Raw genomic sequence first — 21,762 nt, 5'->3', positions numbered from 1 at the left:
CGTTGTTCACATCTGTGCCTATAGATGGCAGTGTTCCTACAGAAACTGAGCTGCAGCGGAGTGTGTCACTCGCTTCCAATGTGTGGAATCGTGAGTGTCTCTAATACTACACAGGTTCCCTAAGGGTGCTTGAAATTCCTGAAATGGCTGGAATTATTTTCTGTTGCTGCTTGAATTTTAAAAGGAGCTTGAAGGTATTCTTCTTTTTTAATGGTTGTCTGACTAAATTTGGCTTATAAAATGGTAAAATAAAATATGTTGGCCTTGCCTTGTCCACAAAATCTGTATTGTAGATTACTGTAATTGTATTTTACTAACCGCAAACTTTTATTATGCGAGTGTCTTTGATGATTACATACTGCCATGAACAAATATTTACTTGTTTAAAACTTATAAATCACAAGACTATGAGTAGGTTTGAGTGAGAAAGAGAGAAAAAAAATCAGCCTGTTTGCATCATACACAACTTCAAAGATAGCTTTGTGTTGCAGCTGTATGCACCGCATATACAGAGGTGTGTTCGATACCACTTCAGCTCTTGAGTACTCACCGATACCAAGTCACCGATACCTCTAGTATTTTTAATGCATAACATTTCTATGACAGACCATTTTAAACAACCAGCCATGCAGAAATTGAGTAAGAAAATAAACATAGGCCTATACATTTAGGTAGCAACACACAAATAATGCACAGACATACATATAGGCCTACTTGCAGGAATGGTATCAGTAGCCTTCAGGAAAATTCGGGCGATACCGATACATGATAGATTCTTACCTGTACAGATCTGGACACCAATTGCCAAGTGTAATTTGGCGGCTTAGCGATGAAGTGCTGCCTCCATGAGTGAAAATCTTTATGGGGTTCACATAGCAAGTTTGCCAATTCAAGCGATAAAGGCCATGTCCAGAAGGGGAGCAGTGGTGTGAGCAATGAGTCATTTGCATGAGAAAAACAGCCCCCTCAAAAATGGCTCATTTCAGCAAATCATTCAAACGAAATACTGTATACCCTCATACAAGATTGCAAGTCTTATGGTATGGGATATGCCTTCCATTAAGATACTGAACGTTGATTTAATATCTGTTTGGGTTTGATACAGCAATCGTGGTGCGGGGTGGTAGCCTACGTGTGCGTACTGGGGGGAGGAGGGGGTGGGGGATGGGGTGGTGAGTCCACGCCGCCAATGAGCGAGTGTGCGCGCGCACCACCTCACGGTGATGATGGTGGTGACGACGATGATGATGATGGAGCCGCGCGGCGGAGGTTTGTCCGACTCAGTGTGGCGCGCCGCTGCTCCGACGATGCCCGCACACCACCCCCGTCTCACAGCCTCACGTCACGTCACGTTACTTCGCAGGACTTTTCCCACCGAGCACTACTGAAGGAATTTGCACGTTCCCGTGTTGCGCGACCTTGCGAATGATCTTTTGAAGTTTGCGCATTTGGTGCGCGTGCGCTTGCGACCGTATACCGGCTGTGCCTTGAATGACGGTTGAAACAGGTGGGCGGCAAGCAGCGCACAGGAGGAAGAGGAGGCGAGCGTCGGACAAGGCGACACTTTGCTCGCGGTTGGGGAGACGTTTTTAGTCGGTGGATGCGAGTCCTGCCGCCGGCATCAGCTCCCGCACTCTAAGGCTGGAGGGGCTGGAGGAGGAGGCGTATTTGGGGACGGAGAGGGAAGATCGGATCACTCGGGATGAGGAGGTGAGCTTTCCTCTTTCCGTTCCATGTGGTGTTAAAAACATGGGGGTGGGGGCATCCTGCCTGACGTGCACCGTGCACGGCCACTATCTTGTAGCAGCTCCGACATGCACGTGCACCTCGAAGTTGCTGTGCACGCTTGCATAGCAATGAACCCCCAAGCTTGCTGTAAATTGGAATTTATTTCACAAATAGTGTTGAAGTTGGCAGCGGCCAGCACGCGGCACAATGTCGGCGCTCCCGATTGGCTTATTGGTGCTCTCGAAGTGATAACAACAAGATGACATCAGTCTTAAATTAATGGCCACGTTTTTCATTGAAACATTCAACCAACTTTGTCATAGTTGTAATATGGACACCATAAAAAGAACTGAACCTTTCATTTTGTTAACACTTGAAATTAAGATTTCCTTGCAAAATAAATAAATAACCTGATAAATTGTTCACTAACAGACCATTATGAAGTTGATAACATTTGACAATAACCGGCACTCATTTTGTTAGCACCTTACAATAATGATTTATAAAAAGGTTTATAAAGTGGTGAGCTTGTTATCAGAGACAATAAACTAGGAAAATAAGACATCTTGCTTGCCGAACTGTATCAACGCTCAAGTTGGCCCTATACGATGGTCAGGGCTCATATTGACTGAAGACAATGTATTCAACAGTGTTAATTACTAAAGTGTGATAGATAAGTTTGAACTTGCCAAACGGTGTGCCGGCACTTGTTTAAAACCGCTCTAAGATGCTTATTCAAATTTTGTAGCATATCAATATTAGCATGTACTTACTTTACAATCCTAAATTTTTTTATGTACCTGTCAATGAAAAAGGGTCAATATAATACTTTTTAAAACATCCATATAATTACATCTTTTATTAATAATATTTCACAATAATATATTATTTCCCATTTAAAAAAAAAAATGTCACCCTTCAATAATGCTTCTGCTACCCCATAGTGACCAATGTCGATGTTCGAAATATGATACTTTACCCTTTTAAAGGTCATGTTGCTGATGTGCACACAACAAGGATAAAGCCCAATTTAGTTTGTGTCATCATCCTGAGCTGGTGACTTTTGACCAGACACATCCACATGGACCTCTTGCCTCATCTGTCCTATTCAGTGGAGGAACCTACAAATCTTCCCGCTGCAACGCCTCCCAAGAAAACAAACCTTGCCTTCCTTTGAAAATCGCAGCACATTTGCATGAAAATAATGTACATCTGCTTGGGCGGATGGCGAGCATATTAATCCTTCTGCCCTTGCAATCAAACCTTAGTCTGTCTTTGTGAAGGAACACTAGGTTTTTTTTTTTACGCTGTGTTGTATAGCCGACACATCACCATCATTATTTTTAATACCCATCTCATGGTGTAGCAGCAGTAGTTTGTGTGTGCGTGTGTGTGTGTATGTGTGCATTGGACACAGCAGCCGTCGGGGTGCAAATTGCTGCATTTAAGCGAACAAAGCAGCTCGGAGCATTGGTCTGATTATCGCAAGCTCATTTGCTTCAAGCTAATTATCATCACTCTTAATAGGAAAATCACACATAGACACAACCTGTTATTGTTTTACACGAGCTCTGCTAATGCTCTAGGTGACATTTCAGGAAGTATCACTTTATTGGCTTCATTCTGCTGAATTCTTTCAAAGTAAAATTGTTGCTGTTCAAGCTCTTGTCCTCGTGGAATCTCCTTCTTGAGTCATAGATGGCTGTTTAGGAATCGTACCTTTTCTGTACTTTTTCAAACTCAGTCAAAACTGCACAAGGGCGACTTAAACGGGAGAACATGCGTTAATGGTTAATATAGAAGAAGAAAAAATTCCGTAAACTCTGGCGTGACTCAGTGAAAGGGAAATAATGGTTGACTTTGGATCTGTTCAGGCAGCACCGTTTCATATCGGATAGCACGCTTGTCTCACAGTTGAGAAGTTCTGGATACGAATCTTGACTTCAGTCCTCCTGTATTGAGTTTTCATGTTCGAGTGCAAGTTTCTGTGTGGTATTTTCGTCTTCCTCCCGCATTCCAAATACATGCATGTTAGGTTAATTGAAGACACTAAATTGTCCATTGCTGTGATGACTGCGTATGATTGTTTGTCTAGATGTGTGCCTTTGCGTTTTTGCTGGCAACAGGATGGATCCATTCGTAGAGTCCAGATGGTTGAGAACATTTTCATATCAGGGTGGATATTCGGTCCCTTCGTCTTGAAGCGAATGTAACGTAAGTACTCGGCAGCAATCAACAGAGGGCGGAGCTAAGTCGGGTTCAACGTGTGTGCTGTCGTAGGACTCAAAGCCTGAACAGAAAGAGTGACATTTGATCCGTTCAAATCTAAAAAGCTAACCATGGCGCAGATTGTTGTAAGTAAAATGGGGGAAACGGATAACGTTAATGTGTTAACAACCTTGTGAAGATTTCTTTTTACATGTTGATACTGTCATTTAAATGTGGAGAATTTTCTGTTCATTTAGAAAGTGATATTAAAAAGTAGGGGTGTGAATTGCCTCGTACCTGGCGATTCGATTCGTATCACGATTCATAAGTCACGATTCGATTCGATACTGATTAATCCCATTGCGAATCTATAAATTGGTTATTGCGATAATTTTTTTTAAACTCAAATTTAGAAAATACTAATCAGTAAAATTGTATATGTACACTGTAAGATTTGTATGAAAATTTATTTATTTATCAAAAAATTCAGGCTTATAACTGAGCCACTGCATTTAGCAAACAGCACTGAAATCAAGTATTAAGGCTTAATGTTCCATTAATATAACATTCTTCCATGCTTAATGTGTGACTCCTAACCCTAAGTAAGACGTTTTGTTGAATATTCCCATAAAAAAATGATGTTTAAAAGGGATTCAGCTGCATCTCAAATCGATTCGAGAATTGCGCGCTGTAACATCGCGATATATTGCCGAATCGATTTTTTCCAACACCCCTATTAAGAAGTGTTATGCTCACTGCTAACAACATTTATTTGAACGCTCATCGGTCGTCCTCAACAGCATCGTCAGAATCCTGTCACGTTGGCTCGAGAGCGCCCCCTGTTAAAGGCCAGCCAATGAGCCCATACGCCAAGTTCATTATCGTTAGTTCATTATGATCATAACATATCACTTTGCTGCCGAGTGAGTCGTCGCTGCTCCTCTGGGTGCCGTGTCAACCCCCAGCAGAAGACCACCCAAACCCCCACCCCGTGCTCTACTACGACTCCCCTTACCACTCCCCCGCCCCCTCAAGGCAGCCAGACTCACTGCTGTTTAGCTTGAGAGATTTTGACAAGTGGCTGCGCATGGAGGCAGAATCCTTGACCTATATCTTAATGAATGAATACTGCCAACGCATTCGTGGCTATGTATTTTGACCCCCACATCCAATTGCAACCCCGCTCGACCCAACTGTCTTTCCCAGCACACGCACATGTACGATAATGCCCCTTTTGTGCTACCACTGACTGACTCACTCTCGCCTCAGATTTAGTTTCTGTCTTTACTTTCTGCTTCAGCCAGTGTACAAATAGTCAGCGGGGTTTGTTTTCATGCAATTGCACCCCCCTCCTTCACTATGTGGATTTCACCCCGATCCACTGTCCAGCTGTCACAACCAAGCGCGCTCCATTCCCGCTCGCCCTCGCAGCCTCGCCATGTGCTCGTTTGTCTGAAATCCTTGCCTCGTTAGGCCAGTGTGGCATAAAAAGTGAGGTCTGCATTGTTGGTGGAGTTGATCTCGCGGAATATACAGCAATTAAAGCAAGCCAGGATGTTGTGTCTGGGATTGAATCAGAGGGAGGAAGAACTTACCGGAGTTTCCTAATTGTAATTTGTTGGATTTTATCATCTTTTTCTACCATTACAAGGGTAAATATAATAAGCAGCACACTCAGGCTTAAAGTGCAGATGTAAAAACTGGAAGGAAAAGAAGCTCCCGTATGACCTACCAAATGTCTTGGACATATTATCTACTCAAAACTAATTGGGTTTCTCATTTGAGTGTGAATAACTTCAGACAGACAGTTTTTTGAGGATGATATATACAAGCTTACATCTTGCAAAAAAAGCCTGATGAGTGGAAAGGCAAATATCTCTCTTCGATGGCGCTAATGACAAACCGACTAAAAATCACCCCTGTTGTTGTGATGCTTACCCGCTTGGAGAAATACAACATTTGGTCCACTTGCTCAGTCCAACAGATGGGAAAATGGATGGTGTAAAAGGAGGTGAAAAGAAAAGGGATAAGGAAGTTATCAGTGGCTTGTTTTCAGCGCCTCCGTTGGGAAGCCCTAACACCTTCGCAGTGCAAATACTGCTCCAAGTTAAATGTTTTGTTAACGGCTTTGGTCGCCCGTGTGAGTAGTGGAGGCGGCATAGGAAGCTTTTATCACGATGGTAAAGGATGGTGCGTTAATGATATGCTTCCAAAGTTTTACCTCGGCCGGTCTAAATTCCATCACAAAATGAGGCAACTCTTTGGAGTAACAATTTGTGAGTCTGCACTTCGCAACAAATAGTGATTATGTCTTGATGTCAATTATACCAGCCTCTTTTTTTTCCTGGCCTCTTCCCTCTTCTCACGTCACGTCTCAGATGTAAGTCACTAATGCCCCGGCGCCATCAATAATCAATTAGTTGGTGTCACGGGAGGGAGCGCTTGTTTTGTTTGTGGCAACTTGACAAGAAATGAGCAACAAAAAGAGAAAGGGGAGGGGCGAGGCTGAGGGGGGGTGTAGAATTGGATGCCAAGGGGCAACTGTCAGGAACAGATGACTGTGTGCCTGTATGTGTGTGTACGTGTGTATGCGATTTGTGCATGGCTGCGTGCGATTGTGTTCATTTGGATTTAGATTTGTTTGACTGCATGACACATGTGTCTTCTATAGACGCGTGTTGTTTGTTCATATGGAAAGCAACACAATGCTGTTTGGGTCAACACTGACCCCTGTTGATGAGGATGCTCGTACCCGCCATTGTTGCTATGGTGACCACCCCAAGGGATGGCGGTGTGCTCAGGTCGGTAGTACATGCCACATTACTATAGATAATTTACCGTATGCTTCATTCAAGTTCTTGCAGAATGCAAATGAAATAATTTTAATAAAAAAAAATTGTGAGGAAAATTCCATCCATTTTCTATAGCACTTTTCTTCATTATGGGTGCGGGTGAGTTTGGCCGAGAGGCATAGTGAGTTGCAGGACACATATATAAACAGCCAACCATTGCATGTACCAATTTGTATATTGTTCTTCTCTTTTCCCTTTCTTCTCTTACTCACCTCTGGTTGAAACTGCTCTACTTTAGTCACTTAATTTCCTTGTTCACATTCTGAATTGTGCAACCTCAATAACATCAGACTTCAGAGGTTCCACCTTATTCATAAGGCTCGAAGCTCAAACTAATTCTCATTCCTCCCCACTTATGCAAAGGCATGTGTCTTCACTCAAATATATCCTCTCCTTGATAAATTGTTCTGTCCACTGTTTAAACTAAGAAAATGAACTTTTTCCAACCGTGGTCAAATGTCTTGCCCCTTCCTCCCATACAATTGTCTGAATCAAACTTGCTGCTTTCCAAAGGTAAGCTCAAGCTCTTTGTACGTCATGTTGATGCAGTAACACTGTACAATAGGACTGTTGAATCATTTTAACTCTAGACCTGAGGTGGTTAATCCCGACCACTTGAATGTGTTGTTGTTTTCCACATGAATGCATTACTTGAGACTACGATTCATGTGATTTTGAATGAACACATATTCAAAATGCTGAGCTGGCAGCACATCCTTGTGAGACTAGCTTAAGTAGTAGCTAGCACTGAACAAGTTCACCTGAGCCCCCATAGTCATGAAAGTGATCATCTAAGTGTCAAAGATGATCTCTTTTGTTCTCTTGCTCTTGCTTACCTCTATTTTGAACGTCTTCTTTGATTTCGGAAATGGTTGATCTTTGTCAAAGCGATGAGCCATGATTTCACCTTGAAGACTAAAGCTGTTAGCCAAATCTAGCTTATGAGACTAGCTAGACTTTAAAAAAAAAAGAAGCTAGCTGCGCTATAGCTACCATCTTACGCTTTTCTTTTCATTACGTTTGACAGTTATTCCTCTTTGTCACAGCAAGAAGGAAGGAAGGAATGATTTTACATTTAGCAAAAGCTAATCTAACTTTCAGGGATATTTACATATGAAACTATGTTATATAAATATGATATAATATGTGTCAGTAGAAAATTTATACTACTCCGGAATACCGAATAGGCTACATTTTCCTCTGCTTTGTAGCAAACTCTGTTGTGATTTCAGTGAGATGTACTGAATGAGGCTATTTGTTCCTGCCAGACAAACATTAGCAGGGGAAGTAGCTTGTTTTTGTTCCACTACTCTTTATTTCCCAGTGACCCTTGCTGTTGAAAGCAAAGGCTTGCGTGTGGTTGGTGAAGCAACAGCGGGAGTTTGCGTAAATGCACTAAAGGACGACAGCGGCGGCGGGAGTTGAGTGGAAAATCATTACTTACTCACTTACTCTAGTCGGTGCTATGATTTGAGTCTGAACTTCTCACGCTGAACATAGATCAACAAGCGTCGTCTTTTGCTTGACAATTACACACATTATGACAGCTCCGGTTCCGTCCCAGTTTAACTGCATGTGTTTATTGAATAATACTGCTTGGAATTGTTCCCGATGGAGCCGAAAGAAGAACGTGGTGATGAGTGCGATATTGAAAACAACATTTTGAATTTTTTAATGTTGGCCTTGGTGTGTAGCAAGAAAAAGCATTGTTTTCTCCTCCATGTTGTTGTCGTCCTCTTACTGTAGCAGTTGGTTTATGTCTGTCTGGTTCACGGCAGCAGCTTGTGATTATCACATTGTTGCACTTCTTATGCGCAGACATGAATTTACATAGGCAAGCATGCTCATTACCTTTGTCAGATGTAGCTTGCACTGCCTTAATGTTTGAAAAACTGAAATGTTAATCTCTGTTCATTTCACCCCGAGGCAGTTGACGTGTACACCAACTCCAATTCAAGGTAAACAACCTCACCTGTCTTTGTATACTAAAGGTGCAGCCTTTCAGAGACAAAGGGAAGCAGTGCAAATAGATTAAAAGAAAATGCCAAACTTGCATGCTAGTCGTAGCGTTATGTTTCTCTTCCAACCTGCTAGGACTTTGTCTTTAAATTTGGCTGCATTGTGCTGCGAATCCAAATGCTTTCTTAAAATTTAAGCTAGATGAATTTGTCACCAACATAGAGTGTAGAAAGTGAGAAAGAAATGACCTGGATAAATGACAACATCCACACGTAGCAGAGTGTACAGCAAACCTTAATGTTGTCATCTTTAGTTGACACAAACTCAAAATAGTGACAATGAAAATCTCTCTCCTCCATCCTTTGTTGTTTATGTTGCTGGCTTCTTGGTATGTACATGTGAGTTGTGCTCATGCTGAAGCACGGCTTGGGCTTGGTGCATACATCAAGACGGAAGAAGCAAGGAAGTATCTTTTTTTTTTTTACTGAGGAAAATGACAAAATTAGTAACACACAGTGACTTGGACAAGTAATTCTAATCTGAATGCCAATCTGGACCCAGTAATATATTTGCTCGTTGCAAAAAAAAACGCGGCCATATTAGAGTAACCCGTTACAGGCATAATGAATGACAATGTGCTGAAATCCAGCATTAAAGCACAAGAGGAAAAAGGGTGGTCTGGGAATGCAACACTGAGTCAGACAGGAAGTGGAGAGGAAACTGGAAGGGAACATGAAGGTACAGTGGCTCTCACAGTAATGTGGCGGAAACTTGGTCAAAACACTACTTGACTTTAAAAGAAAGCTGGAACATGACCGATCCCAATTGGACTTGACGAATACATGCGCTAAATTCCATTTGAGTCAATTTGTATTAGCATAACAAAAACAGATGGCGAGTTGTGTGTTAGTCACTTACAGAACTTCACAATGTAGCACAGTGTAGGAAAAGCACGTTTGTCCAATAGATAAATAAAGGTGGACATCGGACTTGACTGTTGGTCTGTTTCCAAAGTCCACGCTATAACTTTATTTGCATGATGGTTTATGTTGTCTAAACTGAAGAGAATGAAATCAAGGGTTTGACATTTGTAAACTGTGCTTTTTGTGTGTTATTTTGTGATTATGTGACATCTGAAAACTGAAACACAAACAGCTTGAGATAACATTACAGGTCGTATAGGGATACAGACTTAGTTTTTTAAATTTTTTTTTTTACTGCCGCTACATTGATAGTTATGGCTGTGTTTTCAATTATCCTCAGACAAATAGTTTCCAGTGTCCATTTAGATTGTTATTGTTGACAGTACATAGAGGGTAGTGAATTTTCTACTATGTCTATGACAAGTCATCATAAAGAGGATCCAGTAGGCCTATGCATGATTTTCAGCAGCAGCAATACACAAAGTAAATAAATAACATCAGTCCGTTAATTAGCTTTTGGGTGCATGAATCTTTAATTGTTAATGACATTTTTGATCTGCTTTAATTTTTTCATTCTTAGTGCAGTTTTTGGGGGTCTGGTGTGAACAATAGCAGATGAACCAAAATCATTTGATGCGGTTCCAAATAAAGTTGTTGTTGAAGCAATTGGTTACCTTGTAATGTTTGCATATCATCTAATAGCATTACTTGGATATCATCGAGCAAACACGTTTTATTAATTGGTTCTGTTTTACTCTCAAAACTGTAAAACTTGTTCTCATTTTCACCCTTGTAGCCATTAAAAAAATTAACACAAAATGGAGAAACGGATACATTTTACGAACCCGATGCAATGGTCAGGCTGCCCAAAAGGTCATTTGTTTGTATAAAGTCATACAATACTTGTGTGTTTGTTGAGGTGTGATATAGAGGGGTAAGTAAACTCTTGAGCTGACGCCCACCCAACGTGAAACAGCCTCCAAGTGTCCCAATTAGCCCACTTCAGCATGTGTGTGTGCCCCAGCTGCTCTTGTTTGTGTTGCTGATGAAATGCTGAATGGGACCTTTTTTTCCCCGTACATTTTCTCGAGGGTAGCAAACAGTTGATTTTTATCATTTTCCTCCTTCCTGTTATTGCACTTTTTTTCTGCTGGAGTATGATTATATGTGTGCATGCTGCTGCTGATCTTGTTTTAAATGGAGCAGCGGGGCTGTTTTGTTTGGCTCAGTAAGCGAACATGCACTGTGTTTTACCCCCTACCGCCAAAAAGTTGCCCAAATGTAGGGCAACAATTGAGCCGGCCAATGTCACGTTTATGCTGACTGTTCATCATTTCCTCCGCCACAGCGCACTTATCATCAAAAGGTTGCAGTTACATTGCTCACTTGAATGGAGAGGTGGCTCATTTTACGACTGGCAGGATGATCGTTTTTAAAGCCCTGCTTCATCATCATCGTCATCATAGTCCGAGTGTGCGGTCTCGCTGGGAAAAAAAGTTATTACAACAAGCCTTCACATCGCAATCCCGATTGCCTGGTTTTGCCATCTTTCCATACTGACCGAGCCGAGCATGGCGACACAATTTTCTTTCATTTACTGTTACTTGCTGTTCTCTCGTCCGCTAATTTTAATCATCTTACTAGCAGAGATTAGTCTTTGATCAAATTTAACACCGAAAGGAGGAGTAAGGGGAAGATAGAGCCAGAGAGTGATACTGATGACTTTGTTAGGATGGACATAATAATTGATTAATTAATTGATGAGGAATTGTGTCAATTTTCTGTAATTGTTGATTAATTCTGTCATGAAACAATTGAGACAAAATGGAGGGTTCTAGTTGGTTGCAACTCGCGGAGGTGCTGTTAATTCAATCCCAGCTTGTTTGCGTTATCAAGACAAACATGGTGTCACCTATGGGAAGTTGAGCTTACTGTATATCTAAAGAGACCCACTTTTGCACAGCTGCACTGAACAGCATGAATGTAATCGTATTTAATGTTACTTGCCCCAATCGATAAAGTAGTTAGTTCATCTCCTGCATTTCTCCCAGCCAGCATAGTTTTTTTCAAACTGGAGCACGTGCTGAGCAATTCCAACAGAGACTGCTGACATTTTCCTTCCCCCAGAGCCGCTTATTATGTGTGCAATTATGCCAGTGACAAGGTTTCTAGAAGTCTCTCTTCAAGGTCCACTAGATCAAGATGTAGCACCAGAGGAATGCTTGGAGACAGTCGCATGAAGCTCTCCGACGTCAGGTCTAAAGAATATGGATGGTCGTGTTATGTCTGCGAAGCAGGCAGCAGAGCGACCCCGGAGCTGCTGGCCTGTGAAAATGAGAGTAGAGCTCTTATTCGGAGACCTTCTGATGTAGTTGACAGACGATAGTTGCTGCAGAGGGTAACAGTAAAGCATCGGGCTAGACGTTGTCAGAACAGAATTAGACTGGACAAAACAAGGCTGACTGAGCTGGCTCATAGTTAAGTGGTTACGTCTATGTCTCATTGAAATCTGTGCTTCCAGGCCTGTTCTGTGTGAGGCCGAACAGGATGGAGTTCTGGCCAGGACATGGTGGAAAATCAGAGTTGGCTGGTTTCCTCTGAGCCCAAGTCCTGAGAGTGAGGCGGGCATGCTGCTATCACCGTTGTTCTTTTATAATAATAATTAAAAACAACAACAGTCTTACTGAAATATTGCAATTGACAACTTTTTTAGGTAGCATAATTTTGCGCTGAAACGCAACAGGCTCACACAAAACAATATAAAATAGGTCTTCAGGTGGTTGAGATACAAGGTAGGAGTACTAAGACACAAAACAGAAGGCATCCCATGAAGAAACATCTTGGCAGAGGCAGCAGCATGTGGTGTTATTAACATAAGTAGTAAACATGGACTGCAAAGCTTGGAAGAGGTGATTATGAGTCCATAGGAAGGTCCACAAGGATAGTCCTGGCCTAATGAACTTCCCAGGCAATATGTCATGGTGTTAACCGGTAGACAGTGCAGGGAAATAAATGTGTTGTCTCTTACTTCTATTTCACATTTCACAACATTATCAGCAATTATAAGCATAATGTTGCTTTACTTTTTTTTTTTGTCAGGAAACTCAAAATTTGGACATGATTTTTATTGGACGTCCATTAGACTAATACTTCAGTAGAGTGTTCTCATTTAAAGTAAAGGAAGAAACAGTTGTCATTTGTTTTGAAGTCCACTGACTAATTTATTAATAAATACGTGTGGTCACGTCACATACTTTGTAAATGAATGCTAAACATGCTAAATGCTAACATACAACTCAAAGAGTTTGCCTAAGCACACACAACTGAAAAGCAACCATAGCACTGACAACAGTGCTAACACAACATAAGAGATATGCTGGCTGTGAATCAGGGTTGCCATGGCAACAACAGTGAGAGTGTTCTCTAAAAGTATGTACTGTCAGGAGGCATCTAAATGATTTTGACCGCCCCAGTGAGTATCAAACCTAGTTAAAATACTTCAGACTTTTAAAAAACGAATTGCATCACCAAGAATAAATATTAACATTCTGGCTGGTCTGCTATTATATCTGCTATTACTTTCCAGCACTTAAATTGGTGATATGAGGTCACATCTGGGAGTAGTTGACCCATGTGTCCATGAAAACGAAGATGGCTGAAGATTGGTTTGAAAAACGGGATTGTTTTTACTTGTTTCAAATGTGCTGCTTGGCCCGCTTGTGCTTGCTGGCCAGATTTGCTCCTATTATGGGTAAGTGCCCACTTTCCTCACCACATGCTGCTAATGCGACTCATCCGAAGCTAGATTGGGCTAAGTAAGTAGCCGCAGACTCGATTTTGCGGCGCTTTATCACCTCTGATGAAATTAAAGGAATGTGTACTTGGCTGAGTCGAGAAGAACAGACAAGCCCAAGTACAAGCCTCTGGTTCTCTCACCCGTGGGCACTCGGTCTTGGAACAAAATGTGTTTCCTGTTTCCTGTTATTTCATTTCATAACAAACAATACACTCAATTAACACAAATGTCCTCTATTATTGTTGCCCACTTAAGGTGACGGCAATATTAAGGATTGGGCCACATTCGTAGATGTTTCTACCCTTGCTGCTGTGAACACACAAGCGATTATGCTTTTCTTAAAAGCGCCTGGCTTTCGTCAGACTCTCAGACTTAAAGTAGTGTTGCAAGAAGACAGCTTGATAGCACCCTAGTGCTGTCTTGGAGTTCGGGAGAGAGGGTCGTGTGGGTTGCTTCGCTCGATTCCAAAATCACAAGTACGATAAGATTGATATGTTTGTCAGGAGCTACCGGTTGAGCTTTGACCCATAGGCTTTAAGAAAGGCAAGGCCACAGAAAACTCCAGACATGACTTATTTAAAGAAGTGGCTTGGGTGTTTGGCCCTGCAGCAGCAGGCTGGGGCTTTGCTGCCCCTTCCAATGGTCTGGACTGGAGGCTAATGAGCTTGATAGCTAACATTTCCAATGGCAGTAAATGTGTTGTCAGGGTCCACCCCAGATGGGATTAGCCCCATTTTACACTCAACAATGATAAGGATAAGCAATGCAGAAAATGGATGAATGAATGGACCGTTTTTAAGTTGATGAAATTACATTTTGTATGCTTTTCCACAATTAATTAGTTTTTTACTGTAGCCGTTTAAGCAAGCTAGGCAAAAAAAAAAAGTGAAATTAAAAGTAGTGTGATCCATTTCTTTGTGAACTGAAACATAATTTATCTCACTTTTTGTTGAGCGTCAAGTTTCTTCTCTCTGTGTCACGTCCACGGAAACTGCTTGCAATTGGCAATCAGAGGAGAGTGGAGGATATTGACATTACAGGCACCCCGTCATGCTGTTAATTGAAATGATGGCTAATTGACTTTAGCATGGATCACGCTGAAGCCTGCCCGGAGAGTGTTTGCGCTGATGTGTCCATATTACATCACTTCACAGTTACATCACAGCGGGTAACACCCGCCCCCTCATCTGGGGCTTTTTTTGTGGGCTGAGCGGAAGAATTGGTTTCCCTGCTGCGTTTCCAGTGGTCGAGCTGTGCATGATCAGAACTGAAACGAAAGAGTAGTGGGAGAAAATGAAGGGATTATTTTGACTGACAGGTCCCCCTGGCATGATCCCCCGTCATCTTCTTCCTAAAGCCACCACCAGGAACTGTTACATAACACATACTAGCTCTGACTGTATTAAATGGGGTACACAAATAATGAAAACCAGGCCAAATTGTGATCAAAGTCAGCAAAGGCCACATTCTCAAATGTCTGAAAGATTATCTTATGATGTGTGGTGTCATAAAAGTCATTTTTCCTTCCTGATATGCTGAGAAAACGATCAGGGCTGGCAATCGTACATATAAAACCACTGACTACGTGATCATGAACTGAAATGGAACGATGGCCAATTACAAAGCAACCTCAAGGGGGCACCGTTGCCTGCAGACATAAATACAGGAGCAATCTTTTGTGTTGAGTGTTTGTACGACGTCTTGTGGTTTTTTTTTATGTGTCTCACGTATGCGTGGGCCAATATTAGATTTGGATGCTATGATAACCGTGAGCATCACAGTATTAAAACTACACCTCTAAAATGACTTAAAATATATATACAATAATTTCTGGACTATAAGACACACCTAACTATAAGACGCCCTAGCTAAATTTGGGGAATACTCGAGTTTGTTACACATACAAGCCGCAACGGTGGTTCTTCCCGCTACTTTCTTTTCCACAATGAGGGCGCAAATTGTCTCGCTCTCGTTCTGTCTCTCCTACTGCATTTGGGCTCACTTGGTTTGTTTTGCTCTGCCTGACGTTCTTGCGCTTCCTTTATAGTGCGCCCCCTTGTGATCTGATGGATAAGCCGCACCTTTGTATTAGCTGCAGAGTCGAATGCAAGTGAAAAAAGTCGCGGTTTATAGTCCAGAAATGACCGTGTATATCTATCAGGGGTTAAAGTGCTCCGTCGAGGGGACGGATTTCCGTCATTTTGAAAATGAGACAGGGGTGCACCCCATAAACAAGTCCTGGAATGCACGTTTGTTGTTTAAGATCCCATCACCACCCATAACTCTGTGAGGTCTTAAATTTCATGTTGTGTGTACCTTTTCTGTGGAGAAGCAGCAAGCCTTATTAGGAGAAGTTGGCGGAACTGTCTGTCCCTAGAGTGCAGGGTGGCATTGCGGACGAGAGTCGAGTCCTCCATAATGGAACAAAAAGAAAACATGGGAAGATTTTCCTCATCATCGGAGCGATGGCTCACATTTTAAAAATGTTAAAAAATCGTTACACGTTGTCATGTTATCTATACTGTATACATGTGCTTGACTATACATGCATTGACCAAAAAATAGTACTGCATACTCTTTGATGTCCCTGCCAACATGACCCTTGCACCCTTGCCAACACACACCCCTCTACTGGCCGGAGAATGCATTCCAGGCCGTGTAAATTTGCCCCAGTTAACAGCCAACACGACATGCTGGCTTTTGGGAGTTGCTGCTGCTGCTCAAACAGCTTGTTAGAATGACTGCATGGCTTCCTTCCTTCCTTCCTTCCCTCCTTCCTTCCTTCCTTCCTTCCTTCCCGTCTCTCCTCACACCCCAGCTAATGCACTCAAAGCAGGAGGACAGTATTGTTTCGTTCTGAGCTCTCACTTTCACAGGATATCATTCACTGTTTCTGACCTACACTCCTCTCCTGGTTGTGGTTTGTGGCTCCCCTCATCATCCTCAGGCTCTCCTACCATCTTATCCGCTGCCTCGCAAACAAGCAGCAGTCTCCATTTCACAAGCCAGTGCAGCTTCAATATTTTATTTAAATCCCGTTAAAGAGAAAATTGACTTTTTGACTGCTTTCGTACAAATAGTTCGTGCTCCGGAGTCCCTGCCCACCCATCATGTGGGAGACTATGCGTCCAAGAAAATCTTTTGTTAGCTGCCTATATCTGAAAATGTGTCTGTGAGTGATTTTTTTCTCTCAAAATTGTGACTTTATAGTTTGGTAAGTGTATGCTGCATTCACCATAAGCACGAATCTGCACAGTGTAACTTGGTGATGAAGTGCTTACTTAATGAATTAGAATAAAATGGATGCTGCTATTGTATTTATGTGTGCTCCGGTACCCTTTTCACCCTCCCAGTCATATTCAACAGAAAAGTCTGTTTTGCGTCACATTTTGGGTAAAATAACAAATTCAAAACAATTTTGCTTTTCATTGGGCAATGACTATGAATATTCCAGTCCTGCATAGCAAAGGTCAAAGTCAAAGTCAAACATTTGTTTAGCATAGTACAGCTGCAGTCAGATAACGCCTCGGTCGGGGAGCGTGCGTCGATAAAGACAGCAAATACAACAGACCCAAAATAGACAAACATCAAGTTTGAATGCTGACACGCTAGTGCAGGTCTTGTTGTGCGGCATGTTCGTTTATGCCGTTTGGAACGTTTTAGCTCATTCTTTGTGTCTGAATAGCGACATGGACATTGGCATGTGAGAGCATCAAAGCCACTAAATGTAAGCTATTCATTTATGTATTTATTCATGTATTTGTTTGTTTTTCCACTATGGTCCACACCTGTTGTTCACCTTGACCCGTACATCACACCCGAGTCACCAGGCTGTATTTAGCACCTGCTATCTAGAGCTTCATTTTCCAAATCCATTTGTGTGCTTCAGTGACACGCAGAAGTGCCGCAAGATTGATAGTTAGATATGACTACATTGAAATAAGAGATCAGGAATTTCAGAATTGCATATCAAAAGTGTGTATTTACTTAACCACTATTGTTTCATATGACATAGTGTATGTCAAATTCTATACCTATTCGGTACATACGCCAATGAAGGGCATTTCAGATGGTTTTGGACACGACAGTGTTTGTTTTCTATTTGTATTTCAACTCCCATTCAAATGTAAACAATTCCAGTAATCCTCATGCTGAACTTTTACTTGGGGAATGTAAAACCTGTGAAATCCATTTGCTTGTCATATTTGGTTCACAATTGATTGTATTTGTTCGGAGACATTTCATGTGCATCTTTACATTATTGCCTTGCCAGCCTCGCCTCGCCTCAGCAGGATTCCTGTTTTACAAACGCCTTTGCTTGTGTGTACTGTTAATAATGTATCGTGACACCCCACATCTCCTGAACACATATACGCACTCCGCAGCACCTCATTTATGACTTTTGTTATGGGGAGCCTTTATCCAAGCTTCTCTTTTAAAATAAGACATTTATTAAATTGCATTTGCCACTACGTTTACAAGACAACACATTTTCTCATCACGTTAGAATTTATATATATATTTTTTCATTAACTTGAAATGTCTTGGATGCAAGACTCTGATGGAATGTTGACCAAAATTGGGTCAAGGGGCCAAAGGGAAAATGTTTAGATTCTCATGTGGACCAGATATACAGCGTGTCCATAAAGTCTCTTTACCATTTCAAAAATTTATAAAAAATGCAACTGATTAGATATTTTATTCAGATTTGTTCTATTGTATTCAGCGTTTATTAAAGTTTTTTTTTACCTCTTTTAATACACTTCTACATGGGCACGAAGCACATCAAGACGGTACTCGATTTCTTGCCATGTTCGCTGTAGCATAGCCTCATCAATTGTGGCAATGGCATCACCTCTTTGACAAACAGGATCCCTGAAACACACAAATGCAGTGTGATAAAAAACTTTAATAAACACTGAATACAATAGAACAAATCTGAATAAAATATCTAATCAATTGCATTTTTAATAAATCTTTTAAAATGGTAAAGAGACTTTATGGACACCCTGTAGATTTGGTTTTCACTCCATTTGGATCAATATTTGCCACCATTTGGAGTGCTTTCAGGAAAATCATGCAGCTATTTTGCAAAAACTTGTTAACTGAAATAATGACACAGCTTTGTATGTGTTTATTAGTTAGCAAAAGCCACAATACTTCACACATTTTAAATTATGCATTTTATAGTCAGGATCACAGTTGAGCTGGAGCCTCTGCTCGCTGACTTTGGGCCAAAGGCGAGGTACACCTTGAACTGGTTTCCCGTCACCCACAGGGAACATATTTTTGTTGCCCACTTTACTCTAGTGTATTATTTCACTTTATTGTCTACCAAAACAGTTTTAGGCTGCACTTACACTAAGGCCATTTCTTCCGTACCGTACTGAACTCACATCACTCGAACCAAACCGGGCCCGGGCCATGTTGCCTCCGAAATATACGTCATCACGTTGATTCACGCAAGAAGAAGACATCATCATGGCGGACTACACTTCATCATTGGACCAACGTGAGCCCTTTGCTGCTGCCATCTCTTTGCTAGGAACGTTCTGCTTGTTGTATGGTCAACAGTTCAGGTTGCTCGCTATATAAATTGCACGTACATATATGACGTCATGGTTACTTTTTCGCGCGCCGACTACTCGCCGCGGCTGTGCGCATTTGCGGTCAACCGTACCGTTCTCTGGCCCACCTCTCCCAATCGTGCTTATCTTGGGATCCGGACCGTAATCAGGCGCGGAACGATTGCGCTCACATTACCGCATTTTAGCAAGATATAGCAAAATGACAGTGCTAAATACACGCTTGATTCTCTTGTTTGTTCCTCACTGGAGTTGAGTCATGCTGTACACACAACTTGACTTTGAAAGCAAGGTTCTTTTAGTATCGACTCTTGAGCATGATTCGATGCCCTCCAGCTTGTTGATATTCGGGCAACAATCGAAGACGTTTGTTCACTTCTGATATAGGTGTGGGTGTTTGTGGTAGCGTGATGTCCAAGTGAGACCGTTTAGTGACATACCAATCTGTTTTTTCTCCGCATTTGCTGAGGATTGCCTCTCCTCTGGCTGAGGTCTTTTTACTATTTACATTTATGGAAAAAGGTCCACGAGAGTGAACATGTCTGTCTGTTTTACTTGGATCAGGAGATGACACCTCCCCGGATACAGACTCCTGTGTAATAGAAATTTGTATTTGTGTCAGTAGGGGAAATAATGTGTACAATATGTATCCTTCCCTCACTCCGTGGTTTGTATGCACACTTAAGATATTTCTACGCTTGTCGGAGATCATGACAGAGATATTATTTTTTGCTTGGGGGGGTTGGTGGGGCGGGCAAAAGTCATTAGAGTGACAATGATGTCATAAGCTCATTTGTTTTGTGTGTGTCATCTTTTACACATAATGCAGTGCTTGTTTGCTTGAAGCTCAGCATTGGGGGGGAGGGGGGGGGGGTGATACAATGTGATACATTCACATGCCCTTGATGATCTGTGCTGCCTAGACTCAATTATCCCTCCATCACCATGATATGCTCCTTGTTTCTCAAAAGATGGTTTCGTTTTAATGATATGTCAGACAATGTTAAGGGTCACTAATGAAACACTGACTGCAAAGTACACTTAAGGGTGCACTTAATCGGGTACAAGTGAACATTATTTGTCACAAATTATAAAATTGCTTCTGTTTTAATGCAAAGTCAATGTACAGAGCAAAGTTCTGAGGCCACCGTTGGATCTGCTGTGCCATTATGACTTTTTTATTATAATTTAAAGCTAGAAAATAGAGAGGCAACAAGCCCTGCCAAGGCCAAACCATTTGAAAAAAAAGGCAATTTTTGGGGGGGGAATGTAGAATGCCATTTTTTAAAATTCTGGATATGATTCAGTTAACAGCATAATAGTTACTTAAGCCACAATTATAACTTAAATGTGTCCAAAGGTGAGGAGTTAATCAAACACTGGTTTGCCTTTTAGCACCCAAAATTTGCATTTATTTTTAAATGTTGGTAAAGACAGTTTCATTCAACAACTCTTCATTTACCAACATTCACTGTATTCATAATTATAAGAGATAAGCGAGTACCGATACCAGATATTGATATCGGGTCGATACCCGTCCTTATTTTAAGGTATCGGTACTCACGACATAACGGCAACCCTCTTGTGGCCGTTTTACAAACTACAAAAGAGCAATTAAAAGAAGAGAAAACTGCCATTAAATTAATGACATTTTGTATATCGCGTAATAAAGGTCTTTCTTTATAATTATCGGTCTTTTTTTTTCTTGGGGGGAAATTTTGTGTATTAAAAATACTAGTGGTATCGGTCACTACTCTAGTGTTGAGTACTCGTGCTGGTTTCGGTCTAAAAAAAAAGGGGTTTTGAACAACCCAATTAATTGGAGATGGATGTCCAGTGGAATACATTGTGGAAGTCTACTACTATGCATTTCTAGTTTTTAATACGACACAGCCTTCCTTGCTGAACTGAGATCGTATTCTGGCAGTAGACATCAGGAGTTGTCTTAAGGATCTTGGCTCAGCAACCAATCCTTTTTATACGAAAGAGACCCAATAGAATCCCTGGAACTTTTGCTTTGAAACTCAAGTTTGAGCTCCGCGTCAATGTCATCATCACCGCCTTTGCTCTTCTGTGGAAACACATTTCTGGTTCCAGAATGTGGACTTGTTCAAATGTGTGGTTTGCAGTAATGCATAAAATGGCGATATTTCATTGTGGCCTCAACACAGGAAACCAGACCAGATGAAATGACGGCAATTACTGAAGCCACTTGTGGTTTCTGGGAGGGGGGGTTGAACCCCTCGTTTGGTGCCGCTCCCTTGTGGAGAAGGCAAGGATGGATGGTTGGATTAGGGAAAAATTACGCACAGCAACTTGGAAGCTGACGGATGGATTTGGCACTGGAGCAGAGCTAGTCATTTCCTAGCAAGACAAAGAAATATACAAATATGACTCAGTCTGACATGCCAGCAAGTCCCCTCATTATTTCAGCTCTTCAGAGTAGGAGCTAATGTAGCAGAATCTTCAAGAATCCTGTTGAAAAAAAGAAGTCTCATTAGGAGAAAATGAGCTTTTAAAATATATTCCCTATCCGTAGGAAATGTGCCAACATTCGGGAGAAATGAAGCTATTTGTAAAACTATGCAAATAATCAATCAAATTATTATAACAACATCTACTTGTCTTGAGTGACTAACCGGTTTATTGCTGTTGTTTTGATCACTCACGCATCTACTTTACTTAGGCGTAAAAATTTCACGCCTCACTGT

General features: G+C 41.5%; 1 protein-coding gene across 3 annotated transcripts in view; it reads left to right on the top strand.

Moving 5' to 3' along the window:
- The first annotated feature begins 1,255 nt into the window (after positions 1-1,255).
- The window catches only part of plxna2 (plexin A2), a 193,708-nt gene continuing 173,201 nt past the window's right edge, over positions 1,256-21,762 (top strand). For 2 of the 3 annotated variants that reach the window (XM_086067152.1, XM_086067149.1), the window contains exon 1: positions 1,256-1,710. The gene's annotated coding sequence lies outside the window, so the exon portion shown is untranslated. Of the gene's footprint in view, positions 1,711-17,047; positions 17,194-21,762 lie in introns of those variants that run through there. The other variant, XM_086067150.1, reaches the window with a different exon arrangement.

Source organism: Leptonotus elevatus, chromosome 2 (assembly GCF_054856555.1).
Source record: "Leptonotus elevatus isolate MCC_2025b chromosome 2, RoL_Lele_1.0, whole genome shotgun sequence".
NCBI classification, from domain to species: Eukaryota; Metazoa; Chordata; class Actinopteri; order Syngnathiformes; family Syngnathidae; genus Leptonotus; species Leptonotus elevatus.
Note: the sequence above shows the minus strand (reverse complement) of the source record. Positions and strands in the feature narration are given on the sequence as shown.